Genomic DNA, 13,351 nt, shown 5'->3' on the forward strand with positions numbered 1-13,351 from the left:
AGTTTTGTTTTTTACTTCAAAATAAGGTATGTGCAGTGTGCATAGGAATTTGTTCATAGTTGTTGTTTTTTTTAACTATAGTCCGGCACTCCAATGATCTGAGGGACAGTGAATTGGCCCCCTGTTTAAGAAGTTTGAGGATGCTTGGTCTACAGGCTCAGTGCTGGTGATGCTGAAATTTTCAAGACAGTAAGCCTCTCTCCAGCACCGCTTGCCTAGCTAGGCTCTTTTCCTTTCCTTCTAACTGTTCCTGGAGCATTCCTACCTCTGCGTCTTTGCAGAAGCCCCTCTTTCTGCCCAGCAGGATGCCTGCTATCCACCTCTCTGCCTGTACAAATCTTACCAGTTCTCAGACAGTATCCGCCTCATGGGCCTGGGACGTGTGCCATCAACCCCACAGATTACCCTACACAGAGAAGCACCCTGAGCTTCTTTTGATGCTGTAGGTTGCCACCTTGAAATTCTTAATAATTTATCTTTGATCTGGTGCCTTGTAAGTGACGTCCGATGGGACTGAGAGGCATGCTAGTGAGCAGAGGAGGGCTGCACAAACTCATGGCCGCTGCATTCACATCCAGCACCTGTGATGCCCCTGAGCATAAAATTCCAGTGATTCCATGATGCACAAGAGCCTAGTGCAAAATAAGTGTGTTATGTCCACGCTGAGCAAGTGGGGTTGCTCACAGCCCCAAAGGCCACGCTTTCCATTTCAAGCCAGAACCCACTTCCAGTGCAGAAAGAAGGCAGCGCTGTTCCAGAAACCAGATGACTAAGGAACCCTCTCCTATCCTTTCTTACTTATTACTTCCTTGTATTAGCCAACTACTGATGCTGGAAATGGTGACACAGAGGAAAGGGAAAGACAGGCAACCCGCAGTTCCTTTTCCTTCACGTCTTTCCTTTCTGGTCGGCAAGCGGAGGTGGAGGGTGCTGGTGGAGCGTGCGCTGACAAGGAGTGAAATCACCACAGAGAGTTCACGTTCCACTCTTTCCACTGTTCTGGTGAGAACAAAACACATACGCCATACATGCTATGAAACACACATTGTGCAATTTCGGCGATTCTGAATCTGAGTTAAATATTCATATAATTGCATTTAAAAATTGCCATAGTACAATAGAAAGATGGACAGTAAAATGCATGCTAATAATTAAAACTCTTTACTTAGAATGACATTAAATAGCAAACAAACCCAAACACCATCGCAAGCTGAGAGAGAGAGAGCATCCAAGTGTGGCTTGTGCCAGGAGCAGAGGGAGGCAGACCTCCTGCACCAAGGGTGCAAGGCAATGTGGGCAGGATAGCTGCAGACATTTCTGATGCTCTGAAGGGACTGAGTCTGGGCAGCAAGCCGGTTCACTACAGAAGGAAGGAAAACAAGAATGGCACCAGAGCCTGATGGCAGTGCAAATCACCATACCAACCTGAAGCTGACAAGGCTATGGGGATTTTCATTTATGTGAACCAAAAAATTCTCTTTCTGAAATGTTACTGGGAATTTCTGTTCCTTGCAACATAGATGGTGTTGACAAACAGAAAGATGAGGAGAATAATTCAAGATGCACAAAAGCAAACCTAGAACCTAGATCTGCCTGCTGCCCAGTAACCATTGCAGTAACTCCCTCTGAACAAGTATGGACGGTGATAGGAATCAGGGAGCAATAGCACGGCTAACAGAGATGGATACAATGTGAAGGTATCAAGGATTCTGATTCCTCTTCTTTTAAGGAAGCCAGGTTTGTATCTTCTCTGGGAAAGACATGATATAAAACAGCCACCAAGGAGTCAAGGAATGTCTCAGGTGGCTCACCTGGTCTGCTGCTTGGGCTGCCTGCCTGGGATCCTGCAGGCAGCAGGCAGGTAGCGCCCACCCAGCAGGGTGTCTGCAATGGTAGTGCCACTGCAAACGGAACTGGAGGCTTCACGAGGACACCAGGAGGGAGCACCTTCAGTGCTGTGTGGTTCACTCAGGCACACTCTGTACTCATAACTCCAAACCAGAGGCCATAGCAGGCCACAGCAGCTCTCCCTCCTGCCTTAATGAGCACAGTGTGCAGGAGAACGTTGAGCCATAGTCTCCCAGAGGGATGGAATTCAAGGAACTAGGCCAGCCCATTCATCTTACATCTGGGCGCAGCAGGCGGCGACACACCCAGGCTGCGCAACCACAAGATGCACACCCTTGGCTGCGGCAGCTCTGCTCCCCTCCAGGCCATTGGGTCCCAGGTCCAGCAATCTCCTCCAACTGCTAAAAACTAGGTCCCTGGGGTTCTGAAGTCACTCTTCCAGACCAGATGCTTTGGCAGGTGCCAAGATGGAGAGGTGGAGCCCACGACACCTATCTGGTCTCTCTAGACACCCTGGAGGGGTCTCTTCCTGATGAGGGAGGTCAGAATTGCTTGAGGCCAGAGCCAAGCTGTCCACCCTGGGCAGCCCCGGGGCTCTAAGGCACCAGAGAAGGGAGAGCCCTGAGGGCCGTGCAGTCAGGACAGGCCTTGTGAAGAGGGAGCACCTGGACAGGACCAGAAGGACGCGCAGTGGGGTGGCAGAGAGCACATGGTGGAGGCAAAGGGGTGGAGTTGGAGGGCCGCCGGATGGTTGAGGGCAGTAGGTTGATGCCCTCCAGCTATTCCTGCCGGAGATCCAGCCAGGGCCAAAGGGTGGGCTTGGCAGGATGAAGGCCTCCTTGCAAGGCTGATGAAGGGAGTCAGTCATCCTGGAGACAGGGTGTTAGCAGAGCTGGGAGTCCTGAGAGGAAGGTGTGGATTCTGAGGACGTGCTGGCTGGCAGAGCTGGGGACAGCAGCATGGAGCCCCTGGTCCTGGTCTCAGAGGCTCAGACAGATGCTGTGGTCTGCACCACCTTCTCTTGCAGGAAACAAAGGTTTCCTTAGTTCTTTTGACTAGTCCCTAGGTCAGGTTACCTAACCTCTCTGAGCCTCCTCTGTAAAATAGGCATATAACTGGATAGGCTTATTCTGGGGACTCATTGAGATCACAGGCCTAGTACAGAAAAATGCTCTTCAGCTGTAGGCTTCATGTCCCCTCACACAGCTGCCTAGGCGCCCTCTGGTTTTCTCTAGTTTTTCACCCACTCTGCCCCTGTGCCCTGCTTGCCTGGGGTTGAATGGAGCAGCACAGGGGTCAATCAAGCCCACATGTTATCAGCAGGCACTAAATCTCCCCGAGGACGTTCCTCCCTGCAGCAGTAATGTGACCAGCTCAGGGAGCAGGATTGCACTGCAGGGTGGGCTCCGGCAGCCACAGCCACAGCCACAGCCACAGCTGCAGTCACAGCCGAGGCTTAAAGGACCAGCCCCCAGGCTCCCCGCTCGTCAGGGGTGGCAGACTGGCCTTCCATGGGCACAGATGTGTCTTCAACAGATGTGACTCTTGCTGCAAAAACAAAAAACAGCACCACTACCTCGAGAGACTTGTGGAGTGAGGGGTCAGAGCCCAAGCCCTGAATAAGACTGAGGGTCTTATTCCCATTCGGGCCACCTTTCAGCCATGTGGCCTTGGATGAGGTGCTTCCTGCCTGGTCCACCTCCGTTTCCCATCTGCCCCCTAGTTTGTGGTGAGGACTGAAACGCCGAGAGTCCCTGGCACAGGTCGAACACTCCCTGCAGCACCAGTGTTACTTCTCAAGTGCCACACACATGCCTTATGTCACTTGTTCCTAAGGAAGGGATTGTACTATTCCTTATTCCCAGAGGAGGAATAGAACGAAATCTTCAGCTTATTTTGGTTGCGTGATCAACTTGTCCTGTGCTGCAGGCAGGGCAGGGGAGGGGCCGGGGAGAGCCCAGTGCTGGGGCTCCTGGCTGCTGTGTCTGCTCCACCACCCTCCTGCCTGTTCTCCCCTGGTCATCACCAGGCAGTGGTCAGGCCAGCCTTCCCTGGCACACACTTAGCACAAACATTGCCGTGCGGGACGAGAGCTGATCTTTGTTGAACGCCACCAGGTGAGGAAGGCCGGTCACTCCCATCCTCCCCCAGCTCTGCCAGGGGCTGGCTTTGGAGAAGAGGAACCCAAGGATCACAGAGGTGCTATGCCTGCCCAGGTCACTCTGCCAGGTGGAGGGGGGGACGCTGCCAGGAGTCAAGCCAGGCTGGCTTTGAAGCCTGTGTTCTTTCCTTTCCAGCCCTTGTGCGTGGTTCATTCTAAAGTCCCCCTCACTACCAGAAAAAGAACAAAAGAATTCAGCACATGACCCATCTTCTGGGCTTTGAGGGACATCACTTTTATTTATGACAATCAGCTAGCCAAGATCAAAATGACCAGTGGGAAAAGCCAGCCTCTGTGGATGACTTTGCCACCAGATGGCTCAGGAAAAGAGAACGTTTTTCTGTCAGAGAGGCTCACTCTTCCTTCTGCAAAGCTTTCTGAAATTACCGGGGGAATGGGAAACAGGAAAATGCAAGGTTTCATCATGACAATGATGTGCTTCTATTAGAAAAAACATACAAAATACAGAGAGATGGGGGTGGGGGAACACTTAACCTCCCACCCAAAGATAACCATTAACCTGTTTGTGTTTTCCTCCGCAAAAACTTTTCATTCGTTTTTTTTCAGCAAACATTTATTGAGATCTTCCCTCCAAGGGAGACTAAAATACTAAAGACTTGAGTAAGATAATGTCTGTGCCCTTGACAGGCTCACCACCCAGTGATGGCGCGAGGTTGTTATTCCTCTTCATCAATAAAATATAAAGAAAATGGCGTGAGAACAACATGTTACCATCATCAATAAGGTCTATTCACCTTTCATGGATTTACTGAAAGTAGCCTAGGAAAGCGATTTGTGGCTTTCTTTTTTAACTTTTTATTTGGTGATTGGGAGTGGGCACCCTGACTCCCACCCAGGGCTGCACTCACTGTTACAGGCAGCCATCTGAGCAGGCTCAGGAGCGTAAAAGACCCCCTCAGGCAGGTGGGTAATGTGGGGAGGGGCAGTGGACAGAGTCAAGGGCAAGAGGAAGAGCAAGGAAGCGGGAGAAGGAGGAGGCAGCTCCTCGGGGCAGCCATGGGAAGGCTTTACTTGCTCAACCTGGACCAGACCCCAGACCCTCCACCATCAGGTCTCAGGACAAAGACCAGGTCCTGTTCTTTGGAACCCTGAGGAACCCAACCCTTCAAGGGGCTTCAGGTGCTACCTTGAACTCCTAGGGGCAGGAGCAGCCATTTCTTAGTACCTGACCCCATGAAGGGGGTGCCCAGGGACAGCTCCCAGCTTCTTCTATGATGGGGAAGATCTCCAGCCTTGGAAAATCCCAGGGACAGTTGGGACACTTAAGGTGTGTCAGGATAACTTGGAAGAAGAGACTTCTTGCTTCCAGCCAGTGACACAGTCGAGTGCCACCACTGTCCTCCTCATGGGGAACAAAGGGGAGGGACTGGTGGGCTGTGAGCCAGGCAGGGGGGTCGGTCAGCTACTGTGTGGTTTCTGCAGGGCCCTCTCTACTCCACAAGACCTTCATCTTTTGTTCATCCTTACCCCATCCTGGCCCTCAGCGGTAGCAGGGTTAACTCAGCTACGTAAAATGCTGCTGGGCCACCTGGCCTCACTGAAGGGATATCCGCCCTCCACATCAAGACTCATCCGTCCTGTCAGGGGCCCAGGCAGGGCTCTAAAGGATAGGTGTCCCCCAGGCCTCAGGTGGGTGCACTGCTGCCTACTCCCAGAGTGAGGCCCAGGGGTTTACAGTGTGAGCACCACGGGGCGGGAGATGCAGCTAAGAAATGCAAATGCTCACGCTACACGGGACCTGCAGCCTTGGAATCTGCATTTAACAAGACCTGTACACAGCAAGTCCACAGGTCAGAGTAGTCCTCATCAGAGCGCTTTCTGGTTTACAGAGAGGCTGTGAGGAGAGCAGAGAGAGCTCCCACGGACCCCATGCTGTCCCCTGCTGTGATTCTGAGCCCTTTCAGGCTTCGGGGGGCTCTTTTGTTGCCTGTCCCTCCCCAACCCCAATCCATCACCCTCCCACCCCAAGGTTGAAGCCAAGAGCAGCTTATCAGAACCTCCCCTCCCACAGGAACATTGTGATTTCCTACAGTGGAGCATATACTCTTGTCCTGACATAGGGCCACACACTTCACAGGCCTGATTTGTAATTCTCAAAGCAACTTTACAAGGAGGGCAACATTCACCCATTTCACAAGTGAGAAACTGAGACAGAGAGGTGAAAGCAAAGCCCGATTGATTCACACTCTTATCTGCCCCCATCTAAGCCAGTAGCCTTCTCCTACCCACACTGTCTCAGGAAACTGCTTTGGATTTGGGTAGCCACGGGCCTATTCCCAGGGGCTGTGGCTCAGCCACCTGTGAGTTTCCCACTCAGTCTTCCCAGGGATTGTCTCCTCTGCAGGTCTTTGAGGTAAAGGCTGGCCCCCTTGGGGATACTTAAGGTCAAGGAGTGGTCTCGGTGGCACATGGTCTAGGGCAACTGTCCAAACTCACGTGCCCACAAATACCAGACACACACCTGAACTAACGGATGGGATACACGGGCTCGTTAGACTCCCTGCACTCAGCTGACTGGCTGAGATATATCTCGCTTCAGGGCAGGGTAAGAGGCAGGCCAGGGAGTGGGTGAGACTGAGTGACCTGAGGAAAACAGGGAAAAATCTGAGGAAGGCCTCGGGCCCCTTGAGGATGTCACCATGTTCACTTTCCCCGGGAAGCTTTCCTGAGTGGGGGCCACCCACACTGCTGGTTTATCAACAACTATTAGTCCACTACCGTATGCTAATCAGTCCTTCCCCCATGACGGACACAGGGCCCTGCTTCAAGGAGACATTTGGTGGGTGAAAACATGTGGACTTGAACATCTTGGCTTTGAATCTTGTTCCACTGCTTCCCAGGTCCCCTTTGGCATACTAACTGTGTGTTGCTGAGAATCATTTCATGTACCTATAAGATGGGGGACAAAATCTGTTACCTTGCCAGTCTCAGTCTCACCCTGATAATACAAAGAATTATGTTCTTTGTACCACAAGTAAGACCACAACAGTTGACACTAAACTCATATTTATAAATCCTTTAAGGCTGGGCTCCCGTAGCTCAGGGGTTAGAGCTCTGGCCCTCTGCACCAGAAGCGGTGGGTTTGAACTCGGCCCAGGCCTGCTTAACAAAAATAAATAAACAAAATAAAAACAAATAAATAAATAAACAAATCTTTTAAAAACAATAAGGCCACATAGAAAGGAGAAATGTAAGAACTTGAACCTCTGATAACATGGTAGACTGAATTCATGTGGACACCTCCCTTCTGATGCAGACACAGAGCATACAGGCTAACAGATCATGAAAAAAATATTTTTGTTCAATTTCTAAACTGTGGTAATATACATATAAAATTTCCATTCCCATTGTTGTGCAGTCTTTACCTCCAAGCATTCCATATACATTTTTTCAATTTGTAAAACTGAAACTCTGTACCCATTAAACAATAATTCCCCATTTTCTCTTCCCCTGGCCTCTGGAACCACTATTCTTTTTTGTTTGCTCTATGAAACTGATTGTTCTAGGTACCTCATATAAGTAGAATTATATAGTACTTGTCCTTTTATATCTATCTGACTTGTCGCACTTAGCATAATGTCCTCAAGATTCATCCATAAACACATGCGATACTCGCCTTCTTTAGCAAGGCTGAATAATATTCTGCCAAAATAATCAAAGTTGCCAAAATAATTGAAGAAAAAGAAAGTAGTTATTAATAACCTGTTCAGCAAGCCAGGCCCCATCCTAGTGACTGCAGGTCCCATGGAAAGCATGGCCTGTGGGTTTTATACACAACTTTGAGGAATATCAGCTGTGCCCTGGGAGTCTCCAAGGGTCTTAATTAACTCTGTTCTCAAAACAGGTTACCTGCAGGTCTTGGAAAAACTTACTGGCAAGGTCTTAATAACCCACCTGCATTATCTTAATCCATCCCATTCCCATATTTGGTAGCTCATGTCAGCCTGATCCAGACTAGTCCAAAATAACCTAAGTGCATCCATCATCCACCCTGCTCAGATCTAGCTAGTAAGCTAACAATTCCATTGTGTGGACACACCACATTGTGTTCATCTCACTCCTCTGTCAATGAGCACTTGGATTGCCCTTACCTTTTGGCTATTGTGAATAATGCTGCTATGAACATGGATGTGCACATATTTCTCCAAAACCTTGCTTTCGGTGCATTTCCAAAAGTAATATAGTAATTCTACTTTTAGCTTTTTGGCGAAACTTTACGCTCCCACCAACATAATACAAGCATTCCAATTTCTCCACATCCTTGCCGATCCAGTTATTATATTTCCTATTCTTTTTCTCTTTTTCTAGAGACAGAGAGTATTGTCCAGGCTGGAGTGGCCTGATTATAGCTCTAGCTCACTGTAGCTTTGAATATTTGGGCTCAAGCAATCTTCCTGCATCGCCTCCTACATAGTCTCTTTATGTTGCCCACGGTGGTCTTGAACTCCTGGCCTCAGTGGTCTTCCCACCTAGACCTTCCAAAGTGGTGGGATTATAGGCGTGAGCCACCACACTGGGCCTATGGTCTGCTTTGATAGTGGCCGTCCTAATAGTGTGGTGTAGTATCACACTGAAGTTTCTATTTGCATTTCCCTATGGATTAGTGATGGTGAGCATCTTGTCGTGTATTTATTGGCCATTTGTATATCTTTTTCTGAAAAATGTCTACTTGAGTCGTTGCCCATTTTCGAATCAGGCTGTTGAGGTTTTTATGTCCAGTTTTAGAAGTAATATATTTTGGATGTTGATCTCTTATCAGATATATGGTTCACAAATATTTTCCCCATTCTATGTGCTGCCTTTCTACTTTGTTGGTAATGCGCAGAATTGGTAGTTGGTAATGTTGGTCTTTTAATGCGCAGATTGTTTCATTTTCATGTTTTAAATATAAAGCTGATCCTAAAGGAAAGGGAAATTCCTAGGGCCAGTAACAAAGAAGGACACACACTGGGGGTACTGGTCAGTTCAGGCTGACACCACACGCAACTGTCCAGGGCTGTTTCCAGCCTGGGGGCAAGGAGGGCTGGAGTTTAATGCTCAGCGGAGGAAGCAGCTATGGCCTAGGGTAGGTGGGATCTGTAGGTAGGAAGCTGGAAAGGAGATCTTGGTAGAAAGCAACCATAGTCTGTAACAGTGGGACTTGAAAACACCACCCACTGGCTCAAAAAAGAGAATGTGTTCCCTCTGTTCAGGGTTCTGAACAAGATTTAAAAAGCCTTTGGGCTTGGAGCCCATAACACAGTGGTTATGGCACTGGCCACATACACCGAGGCTGGGGGGTTCAAACCCAGCCCGGGCGTGCTAAACAACAATGACAACTAAAACAAAAAAAAAATAACCAAGTGTTGTGGTGGGCACCTGTAGTCCCGGCTACTTGGGAGGCTGAGGCAAGAGAATTGCTTAAGCACAAGAGTTTGAGGGCTACACAGTGAAACTCTGTCTCAAAAAAAAAAAAGAAAGAAAAAGAAAGAAAAGAAAAGAAAAAACCTTTTGATGAGAATTTGAAAGCTCACAACTATGCCCCACGGAGATGGTGGGCTTAAAGGCACACGGGCAGGCTGCCCCAGGCAGAAATCCCAAGCTAAGAAATTAACCTGAAACCCAGGGCAGAGGCCAGGGAAACCCCTGAAACCCTGGTAGAACCAAAAGCCAAACCTCCCTGGTAGAACCAAAATCCAGACTCCCTCTGGGAAAAAAATCCTTTTTGACCATGAGCTTATGAGATAAATAAGCATATGCCCCAAAAAGAAGCAAACCCCAGACACCATGTACAGCACAACTTGCACCTCCAGGACAGAAACAAGAGAACAACATGAAGGGGACTACGAACCAAGTGTGCTTCAAATAATTACAGATAAAAGTACAAGGAAAATTAAAGATCAGGACACTATTAAGAAAAGGTAAGTTTACAAAACCATCAAATAGAATTTCTGCAAATGAAGGGTATGATAACTGAAATGAAAAACAATTTAGTGGACACAGCTGAAAAGAGAATTGGTGAACTAGAAGAAAAAGAACCTTATGGGTAGAACATTTTTATTGCATGGAAGCCTGATCAAATGTCTGTGAATTACAAGATAAGTAAGAAAAAACATTTTCTCTGTGTGCAAGTGTGTGTATGCATGCACAGTCCGGGGGAAGGAGGGGTGTGAATGTGCACTGAGGGAAGGAAGTGTGTCTGCATGTGTTTTTGTAGGAGTCGCAGACAACACAGACACTGTGGTGCTAGTCTATTAAGAGATGACCATCATAACCTTGCTTCAAGGTTATATCTTATCCAGTAGAACATTTTTTTCTGCCTGTTTCACAATTTAGGTGGCTGACTTCATATATTTTTAATAATTCTATCACATCTCCAGCAATTACATTTATCCCCTTCCTGACTATCAGGACCCAATTTTAGGACAGTGGAGTACACAGCCCCCGCTTAATGGCTTACCCGTGTGCTCTACACAAGAGCTGGGGACACTGCTGGCTGGTAGGGAGTGAGACATTGAAAAGGCAAGGCCGTGGCTCCTTTACATGCCTGACCCCTGAGGTTTCAGCCCTGTCTTACACCCCCTCAACCCTTACAACTTTTCATCATTATCTTAACAAAAATGGAAAAAGCACCAGTTTGGAAGCTGCTGGGACAGTAATGACTGTATTCCTGTATCCCATCCCTGCTTCTGCCCTGCCCTGGACTGTCCTCCGAAGACTAAAGACTCCACTTTTTTTTCTTGGGTAAGCAAACACTATTGCAAAACTATTGTGTCTTTAAAAAATGTTTAAGAAAAGGCTTGGTGAGATATCAAAGTAAACTTCTTTGCCGTTAAAAAAATACATCTCTTTTGGGGACTGGCCCACCAACCTCCTAGGTAGCAGTCAGCAGCAAATTCATGCCTGATGCCCCAAGACCTACATGACCTTGGGTAACTCACTTAACTTCTCTGAGCTTCCTGTCTGACAAACTGAGATACGCAGTAGTGCCACCTCCCAGAGGAAGTGAGGACGAGGAAGAGAGCAGCTGCAGAATCTGTCATCACTGTTGTACCAGCAGCAGTATGGCTGCAGGCAGACACCAGCCAGTGCTGCCACTCTGTCGGCTGATTTCAGATGAGGTAGGCAGGGTGGCCCCTCAGTAGTCATCTGGAGATTGTTCACAGGGAGCATGGTACTAGCTTTCTTCCTGAAGTCCACTTCCTTTCTCAGACTTCAGGGCTACCAGGGCACTCTTTAAACTCATTCATTATGAGAGTGCTTCTTCCCCACTCCAAACCTTCAAAGAAACACCCTCTCTCACTTCTAATAGACCCATAGGGCTTCCCTTGGATGCATGAACCAGCCTCCCCCTCTAGCCTCAGCTCTCACCCCTCCCTCACTCACCATAGGCCAGCCACAGACCTCAGGGCCTTTGCACCTGCTATCTCCCCACCCTAGCGCTCCCTTTTCTTAGCTTTTTTACAAGCTTGACCCTCATTTATGAGGTACTCTTTGCAAACTCTTCTGCACCCAGCCTGTATTTCTCTCTCAGCTGTCTGTTCCTTCCCTTCAAACCCCCCTCCACAGTGTACTTATGCATTAAGTGCCCTTGATTTGCCTGCTGTCCTTCTCCTCCACAGAACTGTGCATTCCATGAAGGCAGGGACTATGTCCACTTTAGTGTTAAGGTGTCTCCAGCGTCTTGTGTGGCACCTGGCACAAAATGGGCATCAGTAATTTGGGGTCATCAGAGACTGAATTAAAAGCAAAACAAAATATTGTTTCAGGTCAATTTTTAAACTTGAGATTAAAAATCTGGGAGGTGGAGATAAAAATACCACTTTTAAAAAGAAGAGTCAGAACTAAGGGCTGTGCTTCACCCCTAGGCATCAGCAGCTCTGAAGAGCTGAGCCGTGTGCTGAGTGCTGGGGTGTCCCATGCCCCACTGGGGTGAAGGGGGCTGGGGCAGGAAGCCAGGGATGCTCAGGAAAGCTCCCTGCTCACGGGACGTGAGGATAGGGAAGAAGCATGCTACCTCCCAGTGTATGGGAGACAGATGCTGGGTGATAGACATGAAGACTGAGGAAACTTCAGTCCAGGGCAGGGGTAGGTTGGTCCAGGGCGGCACCAGGAAGGGCAGGTGGGAGCCACCTGGAGGAGGTGCCATGTGCATCCTGAGGAAAGCACAGTTCTGAAGAGGTTGCCAAGATGACCCCAACTGGGGATGCATGGTGATCCAGGCCTGGCCCTAAGGACCCTCCCCTTGGGGCCAGTGGCAGGCTCAGGGTGCCCCGGTTCCAGGCTCAGTCCTACTTGAAGAGCCCCCGTGGTGTTCTGCAGACCAAAGGAGAAGGAGCCAGTCCCCTCCCTTCCAACAGCCATGGGACCAGCCACGTTCCCTCTTCTTTCCAAGCAGATATTCCAGAGAGATCAGGCTCCATGATTAGGGGATTGAATCATGGAAGGATTAGAAGAGCTCAAGGCACAGTATCTACTAAGCCATGATGGAGGGGTGGCACCAGGGCTATTTACAAATATGAAGGGGGAAACTGGGGCCCAGGCTGGGCTGGGCCGGGTGACAACTGGGCACATCAGTGTCCACATGTCCACATACACGGGTACACCATGTGCTGTGTGTTTATAAGAGATTTAGAGTTAAAGCTCTGCATATTATGAGGACACACAAAGTGTGCACGTGCAGACAGGGATATAGTACACGGGCACACAGATCTGGAGCCCATCTGCCCAGTTACACACATGGCTAGTAGACATTGTGTGTACGCGCCTGACCACACGTGTGCGTAGTGCTTGTGTACAGACTCCGTGTTAAGGCACACACATAACAAACATACCCACAGAATGTGTCTGTGCATGCTGTGTGCTCACACTCCACCAGCAATGTATCTGTATGTCAGGTGTGTACGTGCAGACCCACTCCAGTATGTCATGTGTCCATGTGTGACTTGAAATTAATCCAGAAAGGAAGATATACCGGAATCTACTCTGTTCCCTGCGAAGTCTCACAGGACGGCAGCGCGGCCTCCCCTTCCTCCCTCTGGGAGCACGCATTATTTACGTGAACGGCTGTAAACAATGAATCTTCCCTCTTTAGCAGGGGCCTGCATGAATGGGCGGGTTACCTTCTAGAAACAGGTGGTGGCGTCACTGCCAGAAGGAACAATGTGTCCCCAAAGGATCCTGGACAAGAAGGAAGCTCAGGTCTATAGTAGGAAGCAGTTCTTGGCCCAGAAAGGGACTTTCTGAGGGTGGTGATGGTCCAGCCCAGATTGCTGTGGTGCTGTTGAATCACACCCAGAAGGGAAACAAGGGCACTAGGCCACAGGCTGGACTGCCCAGGTC

This window comes from Nycticebus coucang, chromosome 7 (assembly GCF_027406575.1).
Source record: "Nycticebus coucang isolate mNycCou1 chromosome 7, mNycCou1.pri, whole genome shotgun sequence".
In the NCBI taxonomy this organism is placed as follows: domain Eukaryota; kingdom Metazoa; phylum Chordata; class Mammalia; order Primates; family Lorisidae; genus Nycticebus; species Nycticebus coucang.